The sequence below is a fragment of the Dermochelys coriacea genome, chromosome 10 (genome assembly GCF_009764565.3).
Source record: "Dermochelys coriacea isolate rDerCor1 chromosome 10, rDerCor1.pri.v4, whole genome shotgun sequence".
Classification (NCBI taxonomy): Eukaryota; Metazoa; Chordata; order Testudines; family Dermochelyidae; genus Dermochelys; species Dermochelys coriacea.
In genome coordinates this window covers 24,111,971-24,137,767 of record NC_050077.1, presented here as the reverse complement: position 1 = coordinate 24,137,767, position 25,797 = coordinate 24,111,971, and the positions used below count along the sequence as shown (strand labels likewise).

Sequence of the window (25,797 nt, the reverse complement as noted above, 5' to 3'; positions counted from 1 at the left end):
GCTCTCTGTAAGCCGTAGCCTTAGCAACTACTATGTTTTAAGTAGCGCTGTTGATAAATCACAGTTAACTCAAAAAAATTAATCGCGATTAATTGCACTGTTAAACAATTTATTAATATTTTGGATGTTCTTCTACATTTTCAAATATATTGCTTTCTATTACAACACAAAATACAAAGTGTACAGTGCTCACTTTATATTATTTTTGATTACAAATATTTGCACTGTAAAAATGATAAAAGATGATACAGGGGTCTCAAACTCAATTTACCTTAGATCCAGTGCCCGTCCTCAAATCCTCCCAGCGGGCCAATAATTTCACTGAAGATGGTGTTCACACCACCTCACAGCCCGTTTCCCACCCTTTTCCCTCGCTACCTTGGCTTCATGCTGCCCCAGCTAAATCTGCCCGGCGACTAGTGACGCTGCCTCCATGGCTGACTCTACCCAGCAACTAGTGATGGTACCTCTTTCCTTCTCCTCCACGGCTCCCCCAGCAACAGCAGGGATGGGGAACTGCTTGCAAGGAGCCGAGCTGCCCAAGGTGAATGACATGTTGCTGAGTACAACCCCTGGGAGGGTCCCAGGAGCAGCAGGATGGAGCAAGGCTGGGGGGAGGGGCATGTGAATCTCTACTGCCCGCTCCCCGCCCCCCCCCGCTGGCAGCCATGAGGGCCAGATGAAAAAACGTTTAAAAAGTTTCCGCGGGCCACAGTAGGGAGGTTCTTGGGCTGCAAATGGGCCACGGGCCGGGAGTTTGAGACCCCCGATATAGTAGTTTTTCTTGTTCAGCCAATTGCTAAGACAAACAAGTTTGTTTACATTTACGGGAGATACTGTTGCCTGCTTGTTATTTACAGTGTCACCTGAAAGTGAGAATAGGCTTTTGCATGACATTTTTGTAGCCAGCGTTGCAAGCTATTTACTTGCCAGATATGCTAAACATTTGTATGCCCCTTCATGCTTCGGCCACGATTCCAGAGGACATGCTTTCATGCCGATGATGCTCGTTAAAAAAATAATGCTTTAATTAAATCTGTGACTGAATTCCCTGGGGGAGAATTGTATGCCTTGTGTTCTGTTTTACCCGCATTCTGTCATATATTTCATGTTATAGCAATCTTAGATGATGACCCAGCACATGTCCGTTTTAAGAACATTTTCACAGCAGATTTGACAAAATGCAAAGAAGGTATAAATAGGAAATTTCTAAAAATAGCTACAGCACTCGACCCAAGGTTTAAGAATCTGAAATGCCATCCAAACTGTGAGAGAGAAGAGGTGTGGAGTGTGCTTTCAGAAATCTTAAAAGAGCAACACTGTGAACCCGTCATCAGCATGGACGCATGTCCTCGGGAATGGTGGTTGAAGCATGAAGGGACATATGAATCTTTAGTGCATGTGGCACGTAAATATCTTGCGACGCCGGCTACAAGAGTGCCATGCGAACACCTGTTCTCACTTTCAGGTGACATTGTAAACAAGAAGCGGGCAGCATTATCTCCTGTAAATTGTAAGCAAACTAGTTTGTCTGAGCAATTGGCTGAAGTAGGACTGAGTGGACTTGTAGGCTCTAAAGTTTTACATTGTTTTATTTTTGAATGCAGGTTTTTTTGCACATAATGCTACATTTGTAAATTCAACTTTCATGATAAACAGATTGCACTACAGTACTTGCATTAAGTGAATTGAAAAATGTCTTGTGTTTTTTACAGTGCAAATATTTGTAATAAAAAATAAATATAAAGCGAGCACTGTACACTTTGTATTCTGTATTGTATTTGAAATCAGTATATTTGAAAATGTAGAAAACATCCAAAATATTTAAGTAAATAGTATTCTATTATTAACAGCACCATTAATCACAATTAATTTTTTAATTGCTTGACAGTCCTAGTTTTAAGCTTTGCATAGAACTTCTACCGCAGATAACATAATGGCTGCTATATTTGTCCACCTACTGTTCCCAACATTACCAGTGAAAGATTCTTGCTCAAGCCATTTTCCTTTCCTTTCCATGACAGATTGGAAACATTAACTGCATTGGTGATACTTTTTTGCTGATAGGGAAAGGGAGGCACTTAAAAATGACAATAAGAATGACAAAACCATTGCCTATAAACAGTAGAATCTCAAAAAGAAAAGGAGTACTTGTGGCACCTTAGAGACTAACAAATTTATCTGAGCATAAGCTTTCGTGAGCTACAGCTCACTTCATCGGCTGTAGCTCATGAAAGCTTATGCTCAAATAAATTTATTAGTCTCTAAGGTGCCACAAATACTCCTTTTCTTTTTGAGAATACAGACTAACACGGCTGCTACTCTGAAACCAGTAGAATCTGAGAGTCACAAATGCCTCAGGAATGGAGGCTGTTCGAGACTCTGAAATGTTCGTAACTCTGAACAAAACATTTTGGTTGTTCTTTCAAAAGTTTATAACTGAACATTGACTTAATACAGCTTTGAAATTTTACTACGCAGAAGAAAATGCTGCTTTTAATCATCTTAATTGGAATGAAACAAGCACAGAAACAGTTTTCTTACTTTGCCAATTTTTTTTTAAACTTGCCTTCTATTTTTTAGTAGTTTACATTTAACACAGTACTGTACTGTACTTATTTCATTTGGTCTCTGCTGCTGCTTGATTGCATACTTCCGATTTGAAATGAGGTGTGTGGTTGACTGGTCAGTTCATAACTCTGAGGTTCTATTGGAAACATCACTCTTGGACCTAGGCCCTGTCCTTCGATTTTTAAATGAGCCCATAACTTTGAGAGACAAGGTGGATGAGGTAATATCCTTTTACCTCATAATAACTTCTGTTGGTGAGAGAGAGAAGCTTTTGAGCCACACAGAGCTCGTCTTTGGGTCTGGGGAAGGACGGGAAAGGCCTGAAGCAGAGTTGTATGTAAGCTTGAAAGCTTCTCTCTCTCTCTCGAAGTTGGTCCACTCCAATAAATGATATTACCTCATCCACCTTGTTTCGCTCATATCCTGGGCCTGTTGGGGACACCGGGCATGGCCACTAGGTAACTCAAGGGGATGGAAGACCACGAGTGTCGATGAAGCCCCCTCGCTCTAGGCCCAGATGGCCCCCCCTTCCCTTTTCTGCCTGGAGATACTCACAGCAGTCATGCTGAGGAGTTTGCAACAGTTTGTTGCAGGCACACACTGGCTGAAGCAAGATTAGGCCCAACAGGACATAAATGTTAGATAATGCTGAACAAACAACTCCATAGATGGTGGAATAGATGATAAGAGGAAAAAGGGGAACTGGCTAGTATACCGGATTGGCTATATGGGTACTCAGGGCAGCTTGCTATTGGATAAGCATGCTAAAGAAAGAATGCATAAAAATATGTGTAACTGCTTGCACTGGTATGCAGGATTTGAGATTGTTGTCTCCCTGTACCGCTTGAAGCTTCAAATAAACTTTTCAACTTCTCCACCCCATTGTGGTTACTGGGCAACATACACCGGGCAACCAATCCAGCTGTTGCTTGCCTCGGGCACTCTGTGCCGGCAACAGGCCCAACGCTGCACGCTGCTGGGGCAAGACACTGCAGCACCTTAGTGCAGGCCCGATCTCCACCCCACACACATTCAGCAGGTGCATTACAAGGAGACCTACAGGGGAGCGGGCACATGGCTGAATAAAGTGAGATTTTGAAGGGACACAACAAAATTACAACCCTTCAGCACAGGGAGAAGCTTGAACCCTCAGGAAGGAGGTCCCAGGGCCCGCAGCTTGCGCTCCCCAAGGCAAGCCCAAAGCTGCTCTCACAGACAAAGGGGCAGGGAGCAGACATGCTGGACCTGCGGGGGGGGGGGGAAGGGGGAAACAGAAATTGGGCTTGTTTTCGGCTTAATTGGCTGGTGAGTTGCTTGTTGGCTAGATTTTGGTTTTTGCTTCTTTTTTTTTGATCGGCTCCGGCCAAGGGGGGTGGGGGAGGGGGCGCAAGTAGGGGTAAGAGGGCGGGGGAGGAGAGAGTCAGGGGTGCACAGCGGGCCCACCACAGTCTCAGCCTGCACGCCGGGGGGGGGGGGGGGGGGCGGACCTAGTCACAGTGCTAGGGATGGATCTGTTTTGAAATGGGACTAGCTTGTTTTTGGTTTATTGTGGAAGTCAGGCTGCTCATTTACCGCGCGAGGGTCGGCGGCGGAGTTCCCGCCCTCTCGCTCCACTGAGAGAAGGGGTGAGGGCCCGGGGAGCCCTGGCCGACACCTGAGCCGGACGAGCTTGGCGCAGGCTCGGAGGCGCCGGGGTCCGCTCCCGGCGGTCGCTAGGCCCTGATTGGCCGGCGGCGCACCCTGACGTGCCACGCGCTCGGTAATCCTGCCCTTCCGTGGGGTCGCGCGCTGCGGGGCGGTTAAGTGTTGCTGCCACCGGCCGGGGCAGGGCTCTGCGGCGATTCCGAAGCAGCGGCTCATTGCTGCCCCCCCCCCCTCTCCTCCTCCCCGGTGAGTGCGGCGATCACGTTGCTCGGAGCCCGTCCCTGCTCCGGGCCGGGGGGTGCCCCTGGAGGGCGCCTGACTCCCCCGCCCTCCTAGGAGAGCGTCCGGCCCCGGCTGCTCCCCTGGGCTTTCCCAGCGCGGGGCACGCAGGGGACCTCGCCCGCCGGCCCTGGGGGAGTTTAAACCTTCTCGAGCGTGTGAATCCCCCCCCCCCCTTCCCGCTCCTCCCCTTCCCTGCTTCCGGCTGACTCGGGCCCTGCCCCCCGCGGGCAGCCACTGGCCTCCGAGTCCATGGTACAGCCTGGCTCCGAAGCGTTGTGCCCCGCCCCCAGGGCAGTGGATGCCTGAGGGGACGGGGTGTTCCAAGGGGGCGCCCATCCTGCCCTACTCCTTAGGTGTGTTTAGGGGAGCACCCTCCCTCCGCCCCCTGGCGTGGTGCCCTGGCTGCAGCGTGCACATCTCTTCTCCTCCTGCCCTGTGTGCAACTGGAGTACCCTCCTAGGCTGCAAATCATCCCCACTCGAAACTGTGGGAGTGAAATTGTGCAAGGTGGCTTGAAGGTACTGTAATGGGGGGTAGCAAGCATAAGGTGGTAAATGGGTGGCCTGCCATGGTAAAAGACACAGGACTTCACTGTTTTCAAAGGTGTGAAGGCCTTGATTTTATTTGCTTCCCCCCAAAAGGAGAGAGTGAGGGGAAGGGATTTGGCTTGTATTTATTTAACATTCAAAATTAAGTGCTTGTCTATCCTACCACGTTGTACCATGTACTAGCTATGGCTAAAGCAGTAAAACCCTTCCTAGTGTGGACACGGTTACATTGGTATAAAGACACTATATACTGGTGTAGCTATTCCTGTACTGGAACAGGAATAAATGTACAGTTTAAGTCACCTTTCCTCTGGTACGACGGCCTCCACAATAGGGTTTTTACCAGTATAATTATTCCACTTCTAACTGAAATAGTTATAGTTACATCTGTGAGCGTCTCTACTTGCCAGACAAAAGCAGCATGGAAGTGTATTCCCCAGCTTAAGTTGGTATTTGGCAGTAATTGGTTGTAGAAAGAGAAACTCAGTTCAGAGTTCTGTAAACATCATCTTTTTGTGCTGTGTTATTTCTGGATCTCCTTGGCAGACTTCCTTATTGCAGAACTTTGAGAGAGAGGATTAGTAGTACTTCTGAGATCATATCCAAATTATGATTCCAATCTTTCTCTGGGGTGTTTGGCTCAGAAGTGATATGGCCACAGCAACATCTTGGTGTTTAGCTCAAGACACAATGTCCTGGTGCGTTGTTTTGGCATTTGGAAATATTCTTTATCCATGAGGATTTCTGTTGCTTTTCCATAGTGCTTCCTTGATGAAAAAGCATAACTTCTGTCATAGACCCATTCAAGTGTCCAATAATATCCAGGTATAGTCATTCATCATGGTGTCTTAGGTCACATTTGCTAAAAATTCTGAGAGCCAGATATGATCCCTTCTTAGATACTGATCTCAACATTCTCAACCTTATATTCTGGTAAATCACTTAGAATCATAGAATATCAGGGTTGGAAGGGACCTCAGGAGGTCATCTAGTCCAACCCCCTGCTCAAAGTAAGACCAATCCCCAATTTTTGCCCCAGATCCCTAACTGGCCCCCTCAAGGATTGAACGCACAACCCTGGGGTTTCAGAGGAGCAGCCGTGTTGGTCTGTATTCGCAAAAAAGAAAAGGAGTACTTGTGGTACCTTAGAGACTAACAAATTTATTTGAGCATAAGCTTTCATGAGCTACAGCTCGCTTCATCGGATGCATTGCTGGGATTAGGAGGCCAATGCTCAAACCACTGAGCTATCCTTCCCTCCTAATGTCCACTAATAAACCGCCTCCTGATCATTAGATGTATTAAATCCAGAAATTTAATCAAAGGATAATGTAACTTTAGTAGAGACTCCTAAAGCAGTTTCATATCCTATTTCAAATGACATCATGTTATGCTAATTTATATTTTAGCTGTCCCATAACTGCGTATATTGTTACACGCTTCCACTCAATGATACAAAATTTGTTAACCCATATTAATGGTTAATATAATTAATATCTAAAATTTTTGGTGACTCCAGTTGGTCTCAGAGCTCTGGATAATAGCCATTAACTTCAGCAACAAATTAGTATTGTGGTTATGATAGCCTGTGTTAAAGATTCAACTCCCTTGAAGCCCTTTAAATTAACGGGTTAGAAGTTATAATCATCTGTAGGGTTTTGCCGAGGTCCTTCCTTAAAATCGTGGGAAACTAATTTTGATATTCCTGCTTGCTTTTTATCTTTAAAGAACAAAATAAAACTTTCGTTCTTTTTAGGTCATAAGGAAACAAGTAAGATACAAGCCCCATTTTATTTTTTTAATACTTTGCAGATCACATTCAAATAGTTCTGTGGCCTGGAAACTCTCCTGTACTCCTGTGTCCATCTTAGATCATTGTCTAATGCCAGAGTCCCATTGAATTGGGAGGTTCATTGATTGATATAGATGTTAAACATCCAATAGCACTTTTTATAAGAGAACTGGTGTGCCTTGTTGTCTTCAGACAAAATTTCCCCTCCCCAAGATGTACCAGTTAACTAACGTTCACCTCTCCATGTGATTACAATTCAGTGCACTTTGTATAGAGCAATTATCAAACTTTTTCATAATGTAGCTTGCATTTTAATACAGATTGTGGAGGATCACTTCCCTCCCTACTTAAGATTACACTACATTTCTGTGACAAGTATTTTAATTGCTTACATGGAAAGGTTAAGTTTTTAAGGTATTTTTGCTTGTATCGGTTCAGTTTGGAAGCAGGAATGAAGGAAGACAGCTTGTGCAATGTGAGCTGCAATGTGGTCCATTATCCACAGTTGAGAACCTCTGGTATACCATTTGTAGAGCCATTAGGTTCCTTCAGGATTTTTTTATTAATAGAGCACATATTCCTACAAGTTAGTAATGTAAATTCCATGAATTCTAACTGCCGAACAAATCTATTCATATTGATAAAAATTGATTATAACTATTATGGTGGCAGTGATCTTAAGAGTTAAAGCAAAGATTTCATTTTGATGAGTGTTTAAACTTTTTTATTTTTCAGAAATGAGATAAATGTGACAAAAGAGAGTTTAATTTTTCACACTAGATTGATACAGTTTGAGGTGATACATACAGAATAATATGTAAAAACATTTTTAAAATTTTTTGGCTGGGAGCCTTCTCCTTTTTTTAAAATCTTTTTTTGGGGGAGAAAAAGTATAAGATCCTGGGATTTGATAACTCTGCATCTGATAAGTACTTTTCTAGTGTTCAGTTTTCAATTTCAGTTTCACAAGTTACCGATTTTTATTACATCAGTGAAGACAACTTGCTCTCTAATGCAAAATCTTAATGGTGGCCTCAAACACTTCAATGGTTGAAGGCCTAAGGTACTATTTTAATAAGTACCATCTATCTTTTGGTTTGAAATTTTTTACATACTAATTATTACCGAGGGTATTCTGTGCCAAAAAAATTAAAAATTCTGCACACAAAATTTTAAAATTCTGCAAATTTTATTTGTCAAATAAATGTGGAGGCTTCAGCATGACACTGTGGAGCATAGAGGTGGGAGATCACTGTGCAGCTGCCCCTACCCCCCAGGTCACAGATTCAGCAGTAAGGCTGCACTCAACCCTGACACAGACACAGTCTGTTCCACAAACACCCCAGAGCCCTGCCCCTCTGTGCCAGGTGCCCCAGATTTGAGCAGGTAGGCTCAGCAAGGCAGGATCCTAGTGTGGGGGGAATCCAGGTGTGGGTTGAGAGGGTTCTGTGTGGGGCAGTGCAGGGGAGGGATGTGGATGCACAGGGGCTTGTTGGGGGCAGGGGGGTCTGGGTGCAACAGTAATGGGACTCTGCAGGGGGTCCAGATGAAGGTGGCTGGGACTCCACAAGGGCGTCTGAGTGTGGGGGGAATAGAGCTCAGCAGCGGGGTCTGGGTGTGGGGAGCTCAGTAGGGGAGCCAGATGCTGGGGGACTAGAAAATAATGTCTGCTTATTGTTTCTGGCTTGTAAGGAAGAGGCCCCAATCAGCAAGTAAAAGAAAGCCGAGAGAATAATAAATAGCATTACTTGCAGTGTGGGAAGGATGTTGGTTCAAAAGTAACTAGTAAAATAAAGAGCAGTAACAAGACAAATAAAAACTGTCTGGAAAAGAAACAAGCACAAACCTTCCTACTGTTCTTTTCGCCAGCAAGAAGGTGGGGAAGAGATAGGGAGGAAAGGCCTGGGGAAGAAAGGAGGTTGTAAATCTTATCTGGATTAAGATTAGAAATAAAGGTTAATTGTCTCACACTGGTTTTTAGCTGAAGCCAGTAATTGGCAATGATATAATTTGTTAAAGGGTATAAAAAGTAAATTCTTAAAGGGTTCATTGCTAATACCTACCTGACCGTTTGGGAGCCAACCAATATGGATCTAAGCAGCCCTGGGTTTAGGTTGTTTGAAAGTATCTTGATCAAATTCTTATCAATGTTTTATTACTGTTTGGATATAGTAAATTGCTTATTATTTAGGCTTTTGGGGCATGTTTAGAGCAATTGAATTTAACAAAGGAATTTATGGCTAAATTAGTTTTTGGTGGCTTTCCATATTATCTATTTCAAATAGGGCTGTTGATTGATCAGTTAATTCACGCAATTAACTGAAAAAAATAATCGTGATTAAAAAAATTAACCACGATTAATGGCAGTTTTAATAGCACTGTTAAACAAGAGACTACCAATTGAAATTTATTAAATATTTTGGATGTTTTTCTACATTTTCATATATATCTTGTATTCTGTGTTTGTATTTGAAATCAAAGTGTATATTTTGTGTACAAATATTTGCACTGTAAAAATGATAAACAGAAGAAATAGTACTTTTCAGTTAATCTCATACAAGTACTGTAGTGCAATCTTTGTCCTGAAAGTGCAACTTACAAATGTAGATTTTTTTGTTGTTGTTCCATAACTGCACTCAAAACACAACAATGTAAAACTTCAGAGCCTACAAGTCTACTCAGTCCTACTTCTTGTTCAGCCAGTCATGAAGACAAACAAGTTAGTTTACATTTACAAGAGATATGCTGCCTCATTCTTATTTAGAATGTCACCAGAAAGTGAGAACAGGCATTTGCATGGCACTTACGTAGCCAGAATTGCAAGATATTTGCATGCCAGATATGCTAAACATTTGTATGCCCTTTCATGCTTCGGCCACCATTCCAGAGGACGTGTTTCCATGCTGATGATGCTCGTTAAAAACCGGGCTTTGGAGCTCCGCTCCAGCTCCAGGCAAAAACCTGCTGCTCCACTGCTCCGGAGCTGCTCCACTGCTCCGGAGCTACTCCACAGGCTCCACTCCAAAGCCATGGTTAAAAAAAGTGTTTGTTAAATTTGTGACTGAACTTCTTGGGGGAGAATTGTATGTCACCTGCTCTCTTTTACCCACAGTCTGTGACATATTTCTTGTTATAACAGTCTCGGATGACGACCCAGCACATGTTGTTCATTTTAAGAACACTTTCACTGCAGATTTCACAAAACCCAAAGAAGGTACCAATGTGAGATTTCTAAAGATAGCTACAACACTCAACCCAAAATTTAAGAATCTGATGTGCCTTCCAAAATCTGAGAGGGATGAGGTAGGGAGCATGCTTTCAGAAATCTTAAAAGAGAAACACTCCGATATGGAAACTACAGAACCTGAACCATCAAAAAAGAAAATCAACCTTCTGCTGGTGGCATCTGACTCGGATAATGAAAATGAACATGTCAGTCGCACTGCTTTGGATGGTTTTTGAGCAGAACCCATCGTCAACATGGACGCATGTCCCCTGGAATGGTAGTTGAAGCATGCTCATCTGGCATGTAAATATCTTGCAATGCTGGCTACAACAGTGCCATGAGAACACCTGTTCTCACTTTCAGAGGACATTGTAAACAAGAAGGGGGCAGCATTATCTCCTGCAAATGTAAACAAACTTCGTTGTCTGAGTGATTGGCTGAACAAGGAGTAGGACTGAGTGGACTTGCAAGCTCTAAAATTTTATATTTTTATTTTTGAATTCAGTATTTTTGTACATAATTCTATATTTGTAAGATCAACTTTCATGATAAAGAGATTGCATTACAGCGTGTGCTGATGTGAATTGAAAAATACTATTTTTCAGATGCATGGAGTGGAAAATACAGAAAGCGGGTATAAATACTCAGCACATGAAAAAATGGCAGTTGCCTTACCAAGTGGGGGGTCAGTGCTAACGAGCCAATTCAATTAAGGTGGAAGTGGCCTATTCACAACAGTTGACAAAAAGGACATAACCACATTACATCAGCCACACCATCAGGGACTCATTCACCTGCACATCTACCAATGTGATATATGCCATCATGTGCCAGCAATGCCCCTCTGCCATGTACATTGGCCAAACCGGACAGTCTCTATGCAAAAGAATAAATGGACACAAATCAGACGTCAAGAATTATAACATTCAAAAACCAGTAGGAGAACGCTTCAATCTCCCTGGACACTCAGTAATAGACTTAAAAGTGGCAATTCTTCAACAAAAATCCTTCAAAAACAGACTCCAATGAGAAACTGCAGAACTGGAATTAATTTGCAAACTGGAAACCATCAAATTAGGCCTGAATAAAGACTGGGAGTGGATGGGTCACTACAAAAACCAATTTCCCTCTACTGGTACTCGCACCTTCTTGTCAGCTGTTTCAAATGGGCCACCTTGATTATATTGGTCCATTAGCATTACAAAAGTGATTTCCCCCCACCCCCTTGGTATCACCCCTTTTTGTCAACTGTTGTGAATAAGCTACTTCCACCTTAATTGAATTGGCTTGTTAGCACTGATCCCGCCTTCCCCCCCACTTGGTAAGGCAACTCCCATCTTTTCATGTGCTGTATATTTATACCTGCCTACTGTATTTTCTACTCCATGCATCTGATGAAGTGGGTTTTAGCCCACGAACACTTATGCCCAAATAAATTGGTTAGTCTCTAAGTGCCACAAGGATTCCTTGTTGTTTTTGCTGATACAGACTAACATGGCTACCACTCTGAAACTATTTCTTTTGTTTTTTACAGTGCAAACACTTACAATAAAAAATAAATAAAAAGTGAGCACTATACACTTTGTATTCTGTGTTGTAATTGAAATCAATATATTTGAAAATGTAGAAAACATCCAAAATATTTAAATAAATAGTATTCTATTAACAACAGTGCGATTAATCATGATTAATTTTTTTAATCGCTTGACAGCCCTAATTTCAAAAATTAATAATTCCAGCACGGACACATTAGGTTAAGTCACTAATACAGACTTCCAAGTCCAAGTAGCAAGTAATTGGAGGACTTGAAAATAGAAGCCACATTATCTGACTCTTATTCCCTTTCAAGGAGGAACATTCTCTTTAGATCTCTGTGTGTGTGTGTGTGTGTGTGTGTGTGTGAGACCTGCTGAATTGATATGAAAAAGCCATGAGAAAATACAGCACCCCCTAGATGAGTCATAGACATCTTCAGTTTTTTCAGTTTTACTATTCTTGTATCACGATCCAATGGCTGCAAGTCGAAGCTAGACAAATTAAGACTGGAAATCTGTCATAAATTGACAGTGAGGGTGATACCAGAGACTCTATTTTAAAATCCCTAGATCCCTGGTTTCCATTTTAAATAAGCAAGAGTCATTCCATCAATAGATGGAAGTTGCAAGTCACAGAGCACTAAATGTAGAATTGTCAGGGAAACCAAATTGGTGAGCAAAAAGGTGTGAAACAACCAGTGATTCAGCAAATCATACCCCTAGCAGGTAAATAATAGTGGCAGGCTAAAAATAGAACTGACAGCACAATAAGATAAACAAGTAGGATGATGTGTTTAAAAATAGAATTGAGAAATGGTATAAAGGTCAGTGTGTCAGTTAAGAAGAGAACACTCTCGGAAAAACGGCAGCAGAGGGAGTCTTGTCCTGTCACAGGAGTTGCGCAGAGAGCTGAGAAGAGAGAAAAACTGCTGCCATCAACGACCTGTGGAGACTGGTCACCCGCACAGAATGTGGCCAACTCAGCTTCACCACTAATTGGTGAGTGTGCAGTAGCACGGGGAGAGAGAGAGAGTGAGCACAGGAGGGATTGTGCAGCACAGTCAGTAAATGGAGTAAGTCTGACGAAGTTATAATCATAGTTACACACACAAACACTGTACTGTATGTGTGTGGGCGTTAATAAAGTTGTGTTAATTGTGGGAGGAATTTACATATATAAGATTTAAAGAACATATAAGAACTGCTGTCAGTGACCTGTGAAAGACCAGCTATCTGATATGAGGTGCAGCTACCTAGGATCATCTCCACTGTATGCTGCAATTTGGGATGCTCTTTAATTTAGTTTCAGAGTAGCAGCCGTGTTAGTCTGTATTCGCAAAAAGAAAAGGAGTACTTGTGGCACCTTAGAGACTAACAAATTTATTAGAGCATAAGCTTTCGTGAGCTACAGCTCACTTCATCGGATGCATTTGGTGGAAAAAACAGAGGAGAGATTTATATACACACACAGAGAACATGAAACAATGGGTTTATCATACACACTGTAAGGAGAGTGATCACTTAAGATAAGCCATCACCAGCAGCGGGGGGGGGAAAGGAGGAAAACCTTTCATGGTGAGAAGCAGGTAGGCTAATTCCAGCAGTTAACAAGAATATCAGAGGAACAGTGGGGGGTGGGGTGGGAGGGAGAAATACCATGGGGAAATAGTTTTACTTTGTGTAATGACTCATCTATTCCCAGTCTCTATTCAAGCCTAAGTTAATTGTATCCAGTTTGCAAATTAATTCCAATTCAGCAGTCTCTCGTTGGAGTCTGTTTTTGAAGCTTTTTTGTTGAAGTATAGCCACTCTAAGATCTGTGATCGAGTGACCAGAGATATTGAAGTGTTCTCCAACTGGTTTTTGAATGTTATAATTCTTGACGTCTGATTTGTGTCCATTCATTCTTTTACGTAGAGACTGTCCAGTTTGGCCAATGTACATGGCAGAGGAGCATTGCTGGCACATGATGGCATATATCACATTGGTAGATGCGCAGGTGAACGAGCCTCAGATAGTGTGGCTGATGTGATTAGACCCTATGATGGTATCCCCTGAATAGATATGTGGACAGAGTTGGCAACGGGCTTTGTTGCAAGGATAGGTTCCTGGGTTAGTGGTTCTGTTGTGTGGTGTGTGGTTGCTGGTGAATATTTGCTTCAGATTGGGGGGCTGTCTGTAAGCAAGGACTGGTCTGTCTCCCAAGATCTGAGAGAGCGATGGCTCGTCCTTCAGGATAGGTTGTAGATCCTTGATGATGTGTTGGAGAGGTTTTAGTTGGGGGCTGAAGGTGATGGCTAGTGGCGTTCTGTTTTCTTTGTTGGGCCTGTCCTGTAGTAGGTGACTTCTGGGTACTCTTCTGGCTCTGTCAATCTGTTTCTTCACTTCAGCAGGTGGGTATTGTAGTTGTAGGAATGCATGATAGAGATCTTGTAGGTGTTTGTCTCTGTCTGAGGGGTTGGAGCAAATGCGGTTATATCGTAGCGCTTGGCTGTAGACAATGGATCGAGTGGTATGATCTGGATGAAAGCTAGAGGCATGTAGGTAGGAATAGCAGTCAGTAGGTTTCCGATATAGGGTGGTGTTTATGTGACCATCGCTTATTATCGCAATGCTCCTCTGCCATGTACATTGGCCAAACTGGACAGTCTCTGCGTAAAAGAATGAATGGACACAAATCAGACGTCAAGAATTATAACATTCAAAAACCAGTTGGAGAACACTTCAATCTCTCTGGTCACTCGATCACAGACCTAAGAGTGGCTATACTTCAACAAAAAAGCTTCAAAAACAGACTCCAACGAGAGACTGCTGAATTGGAATTAATTTGCAAACTGGATACAATTAACTTAGGCTTGAATAGAGACTGGGAATAGATGAGTCATTACACAAAGTAAAACTATTTCCCCATGGTATTTCTCCCTCCCACCCCACCCCCCACTGTTCCTCTGATATTCTTGTTAACTGCTGGAATTAGCCTACCTGCTTGTCACCATTAAAGGTTTTCCTCCTTTCCCCCCCCTGCTGCTGGTGATGGCTTATCTTAAGTGATCACTCTCCTTACAGTGTGTATGATAAACGCATTGTTTCATGTTCTCTGTGTACGTGTATATAAATCTCTCCTCTGTTTTTTCCACCAAATGCATCCGATGAAGTGAGCTGTAGCTCACGAAAGCTTATGCTCTAATAAATTTGTTAGTCTCTAAGGTGCCACAAGTACTCCTTTTCTCTTTAATTTAGTGTAGGGATTTGTTTTTTGGTGGTTATTGTGTCAAGGATTATTGTTTGCACCAATAAAAAGGTGCCTTGTTGTGGAAAGAGTACTGCTTTTGTCAGTCATTTTTCAGAAAGTCATCCGTGTCTTCCAAGTATTTCCTTAGTCACCCTGGAGACCCATAACTAATGAACAGATTTAGTTATATTCTGGGGGTACCCTGCATCCATTTTCAGGGTAACGAGTGTAATTAATCATTGGAACAGTTCACCAAGAGTGGTGGTGGTTGATTCTTCATCGCTGGCCATTTTTTTAAATCAATATTGGATGCTTTTCCAAAAATAATTCTTAGAGCAGATTTTTTAGAAAGTTCTCTGGCCAGTGTTACACAGAAGGTCAGACTAGGTGATCCTTGGAATCTCTGGATCTTTATTCTTCCTTGAAACTTAACTTGCTGTCTAATGTTAAAAAATGACTGTTTTTCTAGCAGTGATCTAGATTTGCTGATAGATGGTATAAACTGTTCATACTAGGTCATGAATTAAAATGGCATGAGATAGAATAATATTTCCTTCCTCTGCCCCACATTCCTTTTATGTGATTACTTTGTCACAGAAAAAATGTGAAAGAATGTCTTCAGGATAATGTGATACAATTTCTTGGGCTGGGATTTTCAAAGTAGGCTAGGGGATTTAGGTGCCTAAACCCCATTGAAATTAAGTGGGAGTTGAGCACCTCATTCCTTTGGGTTTGTAATCAGTTAATAATTTGTTGTCACCTAACACAGTTTGTGGCCACCCATGTGATTAATATGCATTAACTTTAGAAAACTGTGTGTCTACTTTGCAAATGTCCTAGGCTGTCACGCAGTTGTTAGCTTGGAACTCTGTCATCGCACTTACTTTGAGGCATAAATGATGCTCCTAGTTCTGCCTACATAACCAAATAGGCAAGTTGACTTTCCTCCTAGCCCTCTTTGGTAGGACATCTGGAATGTATTGCCCCACTTATTGCTGCTCTGTATGTATATCTGCTAAACACGCTACCTCTTTTCTGAAAAGCATTGCAGGATAGTTGCCCAGTTTTTCTTAGGGTTGGTGTGACATTCTATACCTTGGGGGAGTGTGCTGTAACCCCCATATTCCTCATTTTCATATAATCATGATCTTACCTTACAAGATAAGCTTTATATGTATCAGGGAAAGGTTATGATCTAATGAGTCATTTCTCTATCCATCTATATATTATCATTAATGCATATGAAGTAATGAGAATTGTGTAGTATGGTTGTCACTAAAACATGCTGTAAGTTGGGGGAATCAGTCAGATATTGGCTCCCTGTCGCTGTTAGCAGGCCGGCTTGCAGCACAACTGAGACAGTTGCTGGTAAAAGCATTTTATTTCTGATTATACAGTCATATATATATATATATATATATATATATATATATATATATATATATATATAATATATATATATATATATAATATATGTTTATCTTTTTTACAATTCATTATCCAATGTTCTTATCTTAGTGTTTCATTATTCTGCTGTGCTGGAGACTAGAAGTCACTTCTCATGCTATTAGCTTTGTAGTGTAGCCAAATTCCCAACTTTTATAGTCTTGTTTACTTCGTTTCTCATGACCCGTGGGGTAGCTTTATGTTCTGCCAAATTCTGATATCTTCCATTGGCAAATTCTTCCTTAGAACATTTGATAGTCTCCATCTCCCACAGCTCCCCAGAGGCAACAGCTAGTAAAGTAACCAACGCCGGGGCAGGGTGTCAAACAACCCATCAAAAGCCATTGTCCAGCAAGGGAGCTACAATGCAATGACTCACCTGCATGAGGCCATGCCAGGGGAATTGCTCAACCTTGCTCGGAGAGACTCAGTAATACTCACCTGACTCTGAAAGGGGGGGAGAAGGGGCAAAGCCAAGGGGGAGGAAAGGACATGATAAAAGGAAGAGATGTTTGCCATGCTCTTCGTCTCTCTTCCACCTATACCTGCAGATACCACATCAAGCGACTGAAGCACTGATCAAAGAGGAGAGCCTGGCTGAAGAGCAGCCAGCCAGCCTGTGGTGAGAAGCATCTACATTTGTAAGGGCATTGAAAGTGTTAAGATCAGCTTAGAATGAGTTTTGCTTTTATTTCATTGACCAAATCTGGCTTATGTTTTGACTTGTAATCAATTAAAATCTGTCTTTATAGTTAATAAATTTGTTTTTGTTCTACCTGAAGCAGTGTGTTTGGTATGAAGTGTATCAGTGGCTCTCCTTGGGATAATAAGCCTAGTACATATCAATTTCATTGTTAAATTGACGAACTTATATAAGTTTGCAGCATCCGGCAAGCATAACTGGACACTGCATAATGGAGGTGCCTAGGGTTGTCTCTGGGACCGGAGATATTGGCTAGCGTCATTCAGTTGCAAGTAGTTGTGAACAGCTTACATCCCAGAGGCTCTGTGTGAACAGCCCAGGAGTGGGGTTCTTACAGTAGAGTAGGGTAAGGCTGGATCCCAGAGTCAAGGACTGGAGTGACCTAGCAGATCACAGGTCCAGATAACACCAGAGGGGAATGTCACAGTTGGATGCAAGGAATAGACAGCTTCTAAGACTTGTCTTTTAGTATTAGATTGCGTTAAAAATCTATGTTGCATGGACTAAAAAAGACTTCCAATGATGATTGTTCCTCAAGTGCATTCTCCACAACTTGGGTTGAGAAAGGGATGCCCAACCTCTCTGAAATTGTAAAGGCAGCCCTTTGGGCATTCATACATATCATTTTACATTGTTACAGATTTGACAAGGATTTCAGTTTTGGCCAGCCAGTCCTCTGTATTGTGCTTAATTAATACCAGTCTTTCAGGGGTCCCAGTTCTTTGTATGTTGTGTATGAGTCCTGTTGGTGTTTTCAATGTCAGGGCTGGTTCAGAGAATGTCATAGTAAAATCTTCTTAATGCACTTTGACTGGGAAACCCTAGAAAATGAACATGTTTGTTTACTTCCTTGTTCACAAAATTCAGTAATTGGGCAGTCACGGCACAATTTAATTTTGATATTTTGTAATAAAGTAAATCTAAGCACATTATTTTGAAGGTAGTAAACTGTTTGAGACCTCACAGACTTCTACTGAATGTTAGAGAAATGAAGGGACAAGTTAATTTATGTTCAAATTATAAATGTGTATATTAATAACATACAGATAAAATTCTACTGTAGGTTTTTTACCTACTATTTTGTTGTCAGTCTTTTGATAACATTCCATTCTGTATTTTGTGAATTGGGATGATTTGTGTTTTACTTTGTAAAGAGCTGCCACTGTTAACAACAATGCTAGACCCAAGCCCAGATAAGAGGAGGGTTCTGCAGCTGGGTTAGCTACCCACTTACGTAAAACCTTACTGCACAGAAACAGTTCAGTTAAACCAAAAGTTGAGAGTAGGTGCAGATAGAGCTCAAAACCCAAGTAGTCAGATCCCAATGAAAGCTGAGAACTTGAGACATCAAATCCTGAAGACCAAGTCTGTAACAAGAATAGGGACATGGAATATATGTACTTTGTATAGTATAAGAAAGCTGGCACATGTTACATGAGAATTGAAAAAATACCATCTGATACTTTGCATCAGTGAGATGAAAAGGTGAGAGAGTAGCAAGATGGTGTCTGATGATGCTATAATTTTATTGATGAGGAAGAATGCACAAAATAAGTGTAGGAATTATTCTGCATAACATTGCAGCGAAGACTGTGTTGACTTGGGAACCACTGAACAACCGAATAGTACCAGCCAGCTGAAAATAAGACCTTTCAAATATACAACAATCCTTGTCTATGCACCAACACTTACAATAGGTGACACTGAAAAGGATACTTGCTGCACCTGCTCATAGAATGTATTGGATGAGATGCCTAACCATGACATCAGATTGATGATAGGTGACTTCAGTGCACAAATTGGCAACAACTCTGGTGATTGGGAAAGAGTGATAGGCACAGCAGTAAAAGGCATCTGAACTGATAATGGTAACCAGCTCATGAATCTCTGTGGCACAAACATTCTAAATATAGGAGGCAGTTTCCTCCAGCAGGAGGTTTTACAGTCTCACAAGGACATCACCAGTGAATGCAACTGTCAACAAGATAGAACATGAGTGAATATCTAAGAGATGAAATCTTTTTTGGGGGGTGTCACAGTCATCAGATCAGCAGTGTTGGTTCAGATCATTATATTTTAGTGTTGTAGATAAGTTCAGAGTCAAAGAAATGCAGATCAGATTGCACTTAGGAACTGTTCCAGTGTTTTACAGAACCAGGCTGATAAGTGTGGAAGACAGAGGGCCAAACTGGAAGAAAACTGTATAGAGACAGCAGTGTATAGAGAAAACTGTATAGAGACAGTAATGGTCCTCTGAAGAGTGCAGAAGAAAGATGCTTGGATTACATCTGGAACATAGGCAGTGATCGATGAACAGGCAGCACTGAAGGTGGAAAAAGTAATAGTGCAAGACACGGGCAGAACTGTTCGAGGCAGGTGCAATATATGGAGAAAAAGACAAGAGATTCAGGCAAGATAAAAATGATTTCAGAGGAAGCAGCACAGAAATGGGGAGACTTCAAGCAGCTCTACAGAATAATGAAACACTTCGCCAGAAAAATCAGACTATTGCAGGTGATGTCCATGAGAAACTCTGAGGCGGATGCTGAAAATGCATGAAGAACAAGCTGGACTCTGGAAAGTACATTTTGGTTCCGTTTTTAAACTGTCCAGAGCTAATGATCATGCACAGGTTTGAAGGAAATGCCAATTCTAAGTTAGAAATAGAAGAGGAACCAATGACACCTGATGAAAATTAAAGCAGCCATCAAAGGCTTAAACTAGGAGACGTTACTGGGGTTGACAGAATTCAAGAAGAGTTACTAAAGGCAGCAGGTGAAGTTTTGATTGAGTAGCTAACAAAACTCTAACAAAATATGGGTGAAAGAACAAGTGGTACAACACTGGAAAGATGGCATCATTGTGACATTGCTGAAGATTGAGATAGCAGTATAATACCTCTCCAGTTCATGCACTAAGATCACCTTTTTTTTGGCAAAGTATTGGCTCCTGTTATGCTGAATAGAATGAAGAAGCAGTGGATTGAATATTATGAGAAGAACAGGCTTGGTTCCATGCAGGAGATCATGTTTGGAATACATATTCGCTCTTTAACAGATTATCAAAAAAACCCTACTGCTTGGCAAAAACCCATCTTAATCAACTTTCTCAATTTTAAGAAAACATTTGAGAGTGTCCACAGAGAGACCCTGTCAAATTTTGCTAGAAGCTATGGGATACTGCACAAGCTTATAAACATAATAAGATGGAAGTAGATGCACAATAAGATTAGATATAGGCGTAGGTGAGTGGTTCGACATTGTGACTGGAGTTAGACAAGGGTGTGTTATCACCAATCCTCTTTGTATTAGCAATAGAGTTAGTGACGAAGTGGGGAACAAGTCATTGTGGATGGTATAAAGTTAGTGGAGATGAGTTACATGACCTTGACTTTGCTGAAGGCTTTGCTTTACCAAGTGTGACGTGGAACGGAATGACTGCCCTTACATCAGAGGTAGAACAGGAAGTTCTAGCAAAAATTGGACTGATAGGAATTGCAGAGAAAACCACAATTAAGATAAGAAACTGGACAAGAGATGCAAAGGAGGACATGCATAGAAAAGAAATCACAAAATTAGCAGAGTTCTACTTTCTGTGGGTGTGATGGCATTTGAAGGTGGCTGCCATAAAGATATTAACACAAGATTAAGAAAAGCAAAAACCACTTTTGGAAGGATGAAAATCATCTGGTCAAACAGAGGTTTCCACACCAAACTAAAGGTCAGATTATCCCTAAGCATGCTACTGTATGGAGTAGACGCTTTGCTGATGACCATGGCTAACAAAAAAAAAAGAAATGGCTGAGAAAGATGCAACACATTTCCTAGAAAGACAACAAAATAACACAAAATAACACGAGAGTAAGGGAGCTGACAAAGCAGGACATGTTCGAAAATATTATTAAAGAAAGCAGGCTCGGGTGCTCAGGACATGTGCACTGTATGGAAGATGGGAGACATGCTAAGCAATTATTGAATTGGGCACTCAAAAAAAGAAAAAGCAAGGAAGTCCACCAAAAAAAAAAAAATTTGGCAGAAGACCATCCCGGAAGCTATTGAATGAGCTGGCATACCTGGGAAGCAATACCATACTTTAGTGAGTGACCATAATAAGTGAAGGAACTGGATTGCCTGTTGCAAGAGAAATTGATTTGACAATGCCATAGACGTTTTGTGCACTCAAGCCGCCACTAACTGGAAGTGAGGACACCATGTAGGTAGAAATAACTTGAGGTTTATATAAGCATATGAAATAGTTGCAGCTGCAGTTTTGCTGATGAGGATAGAAAGTAAAATTGGAAGAATCATGAGAATGGGTGGAAGTGTGGATGGCTGATCTTGGATCTGGGTGTTCCTGATTATGAGTTTTTGCTGATTTTATGATTGGGAGTTGCTTGCTGGTGTTAGTAACCCCTTGCAAACTAACAATTTTCCTGTGAGTTATTAGCTTTGTTTTGAGCAACCTATAAAAAGATTAGTCAGAGTGAGTAATTTTGGAGAGCTTCTCTATGAGCTAGGAGGCAGACATCCAACTCCCCAGCAGCTAGGAGGAAGGCTGGCCACCAAAAACCTGTCACTGATCATTCAAAACATCTTGGACTTTGGGTAACTATATCTGGGTTGCTCTAGCTCAGTGGTCAGCAACCTTTCAGAAGTGGTGTGCCGAGTCTTCACTTATTCACTTTTAATTTAAGGTTTCACGTGCCGTGCCAGTAATACATTTTTAATGTTTTTTAGAAGGTCTATCTCTAAGTCTATATATACTGTAACTAAACTATTGTCGTATGTAAAGTAAACAAGGTTTTCAAAATGTTTAAGAAGCTTCATTTAAAATTAAATTAAAATGCTGATCTTACGCCACCAGCCTGCTCAGCCCACTGCCAGTATAGGGTTCAGTTCACCTAGGCCGACAACAGGCTGGGCAGGGCATGTGGCTGGGACCCCGGCTGGCAAGGGGCCGGCAGCCAGAACCTCAAACTGGCAGTGGGCTGAGCAGGGCTGGCGGCCAGGATCGCAGACTGGTAGTGGGCTGAGCAGCTCAGCCCGCTGCCGGTCTGGGGTTCCATCTGCCGGCTCCTGTTAGCCAGGGTCCCAGCTGCTAGCCCCACTCAGCCCGCTGCCGGTCTGAGTTCCCGGCCCTGCCCACATAGCGTGTGTACCTATCTTCTCCCTGGTTCTAGACTATTGCTATTTTAGATGTGTGCTTTGCCTCAATAAAAAAGATTTTTTGGGTAAAGCACTCTTGTTTGTACCAATCATTTATCAGACAGAAGAGCTGTGTCCCCATTGATTTATTTCCTGAATCCACCTGGAGGTAGGAAAATATAAGATACGATAGTATCGTGTTAAAAAAACCCTGGGTAACATGTCCAATGTGTGAGCAGCACAGAGGAACTAAGATTTAAGGTAAGGCTGTAGTGAGTTGTTGGATTTAACAGTATTAGAAACTCCAGAGCTGCCTCAATAAGCCAGGCAACTAATAACTGGGATTGTAAGGTCAGTGATACCCCTTCATATACTATTTGGGTTTTGCTAATTTTATTTTTAAGTTGCTGAAGGTTTTGGTTATTGATAAGATGTCAGATAACCTGAATTAATTAGTTTATTAATGAAAGTTAGATCAGAAAAATTAATAAATTACCATCTGGAGAACAATCTTGCAGTGATTATATCTTCACTCTGTTCCATTTTTGAGCTCAGTTTTGCTCCTATTTATATTACCCTTACACATCTTTTCTTATTTAGGTTTGTACATAACATTTCAGATATCAGTAGACTGTAGACACATTTTTGTGGTAACTGTAATTAGCACCCAGTTCATATTTGGCAAGCCTCAATGGAAGACCGTATATTTTGACAGATTTTTGACATGTTCTGCACAAAGAACAAACGCTACAACAGTTCAACTTTCCAGATAAGGCTTTTAGTATGAAAAGGCTAATTATTTAAATGTTAATTTTGTTGTTTTGAAAAAAATAGTTTGTGGTTTTATATTCCCATTCACATGAGTCCTTGTGAGCAGGAAGAAATAGCTGCAAAGGTGATGGGGTTAAATTTAAATTCCTAATACCTGGGAAAGAATAAGGTTTTTAGGTTGGGGCTCAAGCCAAGTATTTTATTTATTTTAAAACATAGCTCCTGGATAGCACATGAACCTTATTTCTGCTAATGACAATTGGCAGAAGGGTTATATTGCTATTTCTTGTGAAGTTCCAGTCAGGGATTATTGATAACCAGTCCCCTGGAGTAGCATTTAAAAAGCCTTATTTTTAAACATGTCTCCCACTGCTGGTGAGGGGACTTCATGCTTGTTGAATTAAAGGGTCCTGAAGAAACCACATTAGTAGATAAGAAACTCTCTATCCTCTGATTGTAGCCAGACATGCCCTCCCTGCCTGCCCCCCCCCTTTGCTCTTTTGAGTGCTGTCTGCACAGTTTCCTGTTATGCCGTTACAAAGTCACAAGCAGCAGGAAGTCCCGAATGATATTAGATGCTTGCTTAAAGCTGCATTGCTCTATATAATTGATTGTATTCATGCTTATGAATATGTAATCAATTAATGTAAGAAATGAGTAAGAGAGCGTGAGTAACAGCAAATGGCAAAACAAAGAGATAAATATCGCCTTTTATGGAACCATGATATTATCTTGGCAATATAAATCTCAAGACAGGTGGCCAGGTCAAGGGTACCAACAAGGAAATGTAACAGCACGCTAAACTCAGGACCGGACCGGAAGCAGTAGAACCCTCCAGTGGATTCGAACGGACTTTGGAGGCTCTCGTTGCCTTGCGGCCAGTCTCTGAGCAGCTGTCTCCTGGTCAGTCTCAGCCACCTGTGAAATTGAAATCCACCTATGCCCGTATCTGCAGCCGGTCAGCAGGAATGTGGTGTGTGTGTGTGTGTGTGTGTGTGAGAGTATAGCTGTATTAGACAAGCTCAGCTCACGCCAATAAACAAACCTCATTGCTGCTCAAGTTCACCTTTTGTGGGGGCTCATTCCTTGGCTAGTTCCAAGGACAGGTAACATAACTGAAAGGGCTCAACAAGCTTTTAAATTCTTACATTCATTTTCCATTTGCTAATGTTTATCTTTTGTCCACTTATGCTTCACACACACTGTATACTGCAGATGAAACCTCAAAATCATGATGTTCTGAATGGCTAAACAGTTTATGCAGATATTGTTGCCCATTCCCTAGAATCAGGCCAAGAAATAACCACAGACAAAGGTTGAATTAAAGCAGTGCTGAGGGCTGATTTATTGCTTGCTTTCCTTATTTGCACAATTATACTCGCACACACATTCCATGCATACTGGTGACAGGCTGTAGGTGCGGACGTTGCTTTTGATCTTAGGTGACTGAGACTGGCCAGGTTCCAGCTTCCCAGAGATCAAACCGCTAGGTGATGAGAGTCCCCAAGCCCCTTCAGCTCTGCAGGAGGACTCTACTGCTTCTGGTCCGGTCCTGAGTTTTCGCTGTCATGGATTACATCTCTCTCTCTCTGGCCGCTACTGCAGTAGGTTTATATACAGCCCCATATACACCTTGATCATCCTTACACGGTAATATTTCGGTTCAAGCCTTGTGATTGGTTTCTTGCACTCATACTATCTCACTCATTCCTTACATATTGATTGCATATTCATAAGCATGAATACAATTAGTAATATAGCTTTAAGCAAGCCCCTCGTATCAGCGAGGACTTTGGCTGGTGTTTGTGGTTCAGACAGGAAACTGTGCAAACTGCAATTTTAGACATGACGGGAAGTCTACACAGACAGACTGCATTTGAAAAAGCAAAAACTGGGGAGTAGATAAGGGAAAGGGCTTCCCCTCCTCCCTGGGAGCAGAAGCTGTTGCTGTCTGGGGAAGGCTAAACCATGGATGGAGGCCAAGCCATGGATGGGGCCGCGGCCGGCTACAGATATTTCCTCAGCAATAATAGCACCCTTGGTGTCTGTTTCAGGATCATATTTATAATCAAGAACATAGCTGCCTGGATAAGTTTGGACCTGGCCATTTTAAGCAGTCTGTTGTGATTTACACCAGTGTCTAGTGCAAGTCAACCATGTCCATACTAGATTGCAGCCCGGGTGTATAATGACTGTGCCAACTGTCTCCCATCAGGGCGGACACAACAAATATACTACTGGTGTAACCCCAACAAAGAGGATCCGTGGAAGAGATAACATTACCATAGTCACACGGAATGTAAGGATATTGAGACAAATAGGGAGGTTGAAAGAACTCATAGACGAAATGGAACAATGTACTTGGGCACCTCCTAGGAATCTCTGAAGTCAGATGGAAGAACTTTGGAGAGGCACTAACAGAAGGCCATGTACTCTATTACAGTGGAGAGGACAAACATGTCAACGGCGTAGGATTTCTTGTGCATAAAGATATTAAGGATTCGGTATTAGAATGCCACCCAATATCCAGCAGGCTTATTTCCATCCATCTTAAGGCAGTACAGTTCAATATCACAGTGGTACAAGTCTACGCGCCTACAACAGACTATGACAGTAAGCAAATTGAATATTTTTACAATCTGCTCCAAGACATCGATAAGGTACACAAGAAAGATATCTTGATTGTACAGGGAGATTATAATGCTAAAGTGGGTACTGATGCACAGGCAGATTGGTGAGAGTATTGTGACCCTTTCTGTAATGCAGTAACCAATGAGAAAGGACTGAGATTTTTGGAGTTTGCCAGCTATAACAATCTGGTTCTTACCAACACATTAGGAGCACATAAAGCATCCAGACAATCAGCGTGGTTTACATCACAGTCGGATTGGCTTACATCATGG

General features: G+C 41.9%; 1 protein-coding gene across 7 annotated transcripts in view; it reads left to right on the top strand.

Moving 5' to 3' along the window:
• Nucleotides 1–4,083: 4,083 nt before the first annotated feature.
• Nucleotides 4,084–25,797, top strand: part of ATF7IP2 (activating transcription factor 7 interacting protein 2) — a 59,780-nt gene continuing 38,066 nt past the window's right edge. The window contains exon 1 of one of the 7 annotated variants that reach the window (XM_043493338.1): nucleotides 4,084–4,330. The gene's annotated coding sequence lies outside the window, so the exon portion shown is untranslated. Of the gene's footprint in view, nucleotides 4,462–4,702; nucleotides 5,016–25,797 lie in introns of those variants that run through there. The other 6 variants (XM_038420032.2, XM_043493339.1, XM_043493336.1 and 3 more) reach the window with 6 other exon arrangements.